The sequence below is a fragment of the Trachinotus anak genome, unplaced genomic scaffold (genome assembly GCF_046630095.1).
Source record: "Trachinotus anak isolate AG129_WGS33_773 ecotype Australia unplaced genomic scaffold, CSIRO_AGI_Tana_v1 ptg000004l, whole genome shotgun sequence".
NCBI classification, from domain to species: domain Eukaryota; kingdom Metazoa; phylum Chordata; class Actinopteri; order Carangiformes; family Carangidae; genus Trachinotus; species Trachinotus anak.
Window position 1 is genome coordinate 9,205,233 of NW_027273855.1, and position 4,073 is coordinate 9,209,305.

The following is a 4,073-nucleotide window of genomic DNA, read 5'->3' on the forward strand; positions in this document are numbered from 1 at the left end:
TATACAGTAACTCGTAGGACTGGTTTTTGTGTTTTCCAGTTTGGGTGTGACAGACTAAGAATAAGGCTTTCAAATGAATTATGATTAACCTTAGGCTTAGGATTTATTAATAAATTGGAGTGATAAATGGCTGCCACCCCTCCTCCTCGGCCTGTGCTTCGAGGGATATGAACGTTAACATGAGTGGGGGGTGTTGATTCATTCAGACTAACATATTCATCCTGCTGCAGCCAGGTTTCAATCAGACAGAGCAGATCTACATGATGATCAGTTATCAGATCATTGACTAGTAGAGATTTAGATGAGAGTGATCTGATATTCAATAATCCACATTTAATTTTCCTGTTATTTGGTTCTGGAATAACAGTTGTGTTAATTCTTATTAGGTTTTCATGTCTAACTCCTCCTCTGTTCACTTTTGATTTATTACATTTAAATTTAGGTGGTCGGGGGACAGACACAGTTTTTAGGGGGTGAATGGCAGGCGATTGCTCTAAGAGAGGCGTAAGACTGCGACTCTGCCTCCTGGTCTCAACTCTGGATTGTCATGGCTTTGGCTTTCGAATAAACTCAGTGAAGTTTCCAGATAAGAGAGCAGCTCCATCCAGCGTGGGATGTATGCCGTCTCGTCTAATCAGACCAGGTCTTCCCCAGAAAGTCTGCCAGTTATCAACAAAGCCCACATCGTTAGCGGAACACCACCTCGATAACCAGCGGTTGAACGATGACAAGCGGCTTCATGTCATCGCTGGTCAGATTGGGTAGGGGCCCAGAGAAAACTACGGAGTCCGACATTGTTTTAGCATAAGTACACACCGACTCCACATTAATCTTAGTGATCTCCGATTGGCGTAATCGGGTGTCATTAGTGCCGACGTGCATTACAATCGTACTGTATTTACGTTTATCCTTCGCCAGCAGCTTCAGATTTGATTCAATGTCGCCCGCTCTGGTCCCAGGAATACATTTGACTATGGCCGCTGGTGTCGCTAACTTCACGTTTCTCAGAATAGAGTCACCAATGACCAGAGTTTGTTTCCCAGCGGGTGTGTCGCTGAGTGGGGAGAACCTGTTAGAAACGTGAACAGGTTGGTGGTGAGCCGTGGGCTTTTGTTTAGGACTAAGCCTCTTCTTGTTACGAACAGTCACCCAGCCGCCCTGACCTCCCGGCTGCTCGGGAGCTGCTGGGGGGAGAGAAGGAGCTACAGAAGGAGCTACACTGGGTCGGTCCACACCAGCTACTGGGGGCTGGCTAACTGGAGAGGCTAAAGATGTGGTTTCCATGGTGCTGAGCCGGGATTCCAAATCATTGAGCCTCGCCTCCATAACTGCGAACAAACTACATCTATTACATGTACCGTTACCGCTGAAGGAGGCAGAGGAGTAACTAAACATGAAGCAGGCTGAGCAAGAGCGAGCAGGAGAGTGAGAGGGAGAAACAGAAGCCATCGCTAACTGCAAAGCTAAAGTGGTAAACAGAGCTAGAGTGTAAACAGCTGTGTTTTAATGAGAATCTCACGAAGAGAAGGAGAGAGCTAAGAGTGATCGAACAGAAGTTCGACAGTACAACAGATAATTAGCGGTTATATACAAAAATACAACTAGGATCTGCTGAGTTCAAACAAACACACCACCACCAACAACCGGAAGTGACACAATACGCTTACCGCAGCACGTCGTGCGTCGCACGTTTCCCGCTCACTTTCAGGAGAGGGAGTTGATTCTTCGCTTTGGCAGACAACAGTCCATGGAGTACAAGGGAGGCAAGGTCCTTATCTTCCCGGATTATACCAACGAGGTCATGGCTCAGCGCCGCGCCTTCAGAGAAGTGTTGCAGGTTCTGCGCGACAAAGGAATAAAACACACTCTGCGGTACCCGGCCAAGCTTTATGTTTACCTCCAAGACGGCGGAGCGCCCAGGATCTTCACTGACCCCAAGCAGGCGGCTAAGTCACTGGAAAGGAGTAACGGACGAGAGGGAGAGTAGATCCACACACTGACTGTTTTTATTCAACTCATGATTGCGCCGAGGTGAGGCAACTATTTGTTCAAAGCAGCTGAACAGCTGCTCGTAGCACTGGGACCTCTCTACATAATGTTTATATAGATTACATACACCTGTTAGTTACAATGGCCCATTTTGAGCTGCTGCCATGTCCACATAGCCTGAGGTGCTGATGCTGTTTACTTCAATTGCTTCACTTGCTTTATATCGCGGTATGTTATAGTTCATGTTGTTATAATGTGGCGGGGAGGGGGCGAGTGGTAATATTCTAGTTATTTGCCCAGTAGCTCCTTTTGAGATGAGTACGGGATGCTATGTGCCAAGTTCGGGCAGGCACAAGGCGGGGTGGGAGGGGAGAAATGTTATTGTTCCCCTTTTTCTTTTCTTTTTTTTTCCATACAGTCAGTGCTTTACTTTACTCTACTTGGTTGTACAGGTTACATTTGTCTTATGGAAGGGGTAATGTCCTAACACATTTGAAGAAACTGAAAATAGACATTGCTTTTATACAGGAAACCCATCTGACACTCCTGGAGCATAGAAAATTGAAAAGGGATTGGATAGGGCATGTAATATCATCATCCTTTAACTCTAAAGCCAGAGGAGTGGCTATCTTGATAAATAAGAACACCCCTGTTACAATTGGAGAAACCGTTGTCGATACATTAGGGAGATATGTTTTAGTGAATTGTCAGATTTACTCAGAACCCTGGACTCTCTTAAATTTTTACGCACCGAATTGTGATGATGAGTCATTTATCCAAGACATATTCTTGAAAGTGTCAGGAGGACGGCAAAACATTCTTATAGGGGGTGACTTCAATTTCTGCCTGGATCCTGTTCTGGATAAGTCAGCTCTATCAGTATCCAAGTCGAAAGCTGCCAAACTTACCATAGAATTCATGAAGGAATTAAACTTAACTGATGTGTGGAGACAAATGCACCCTCAAACCCGAGATTATTCTTTTTACTCTGGTTGCCACAACTCTTTTACTCGGATTGATCTTTTCCTGTTGTCAACACAGCTAATTCACAGAGCAGTAGATTCTGAGTACTTATCTAGAACACTATCAGATCATTCACCTCTGACCCTATCCATTTATATGCCTGAAAAAGCTACTAATATGTATAGGTGGCATCTAAACCCTACTCTCCTCCAGAAACCAGATTTTTGCAAATTCATAAGAGAACAGATTGGGCTATTCTGTGCCTCCTCTCCCAATAGTTTTATATTATGGGACACACTTAAAGCCTTTTTTAAGGGGACAAATAATCTCTTATACCAAAGGCATCAAAAAGAAATACATGGCAGAAATAGAAGAATTGGAAACAGACATTTTGAAACTGGAAAAGGAGTTTCAACAATCAATGTCTAAAGAAGTACATCAGTTATTGGTAAATAAAAAGCTTAGATACAATACTTTGCATACTTATAAAATTGAAAAAAATATTTTGAGAAGCAAGCAAAAAAACTATGAATTGGGAGAGAAGGCACACAAAGTTTTGTCTTGGCAACTAAGAAAAGAAGAAAGCTCTAGGACGATTAATTCAATCCAAACTGAAACAGATTCTGTGTCATATAACCCAACAGAAATTAATGATACATTTAAGCAGTTTTACACAAATTTGTACACATCAGAGCCACCAGAAAATTTGAGTAACATTGATGAATTTTTGTCCATGATTGAACTGCCCAAACTTGGCCAGGAAGATCAAAATACTCTTGATCTGCCCTTTACACAAAAAGAAATTGAAAAGGCTCTGGGCTTGTTGCAAGCAAACAAATCACCAGGAGAAGATGGGTTCCCTCCAGAATTTTACAGGGAATTTAAGGATTTACTCATCCCACTTCTCATGGACGTCATCAATTTAGCCTGTGTACTACTGGTATGTGAGTGAACATACAAGTGTCAAGCTATCAGTATGGCTAACCCATAACTTAAGCAGACAACTACAACCACATACATTAACATGATCAGTACATGTACATCAACAAGTTAACAATCCTGTGCTCAGCCATGCTGTGCTATTTTAGGTTACGCCTAATCAACTTTGCCAGTCCTTGTAC

General features: G+C 43.0%; 1 pseudogene; it reads right to left on the bottom strand.

Moving 5' to 3' along the window:
* Positions 1–337: 337 nt before the first annotated feature.
* Positions 338–1,658, bottom strand: LOC139620295 (uncharacterized; annotated as a pseudogene).
* Between the last annotated feature and the right edge of the window lie 2,415 nt (positions 1,659–4,073).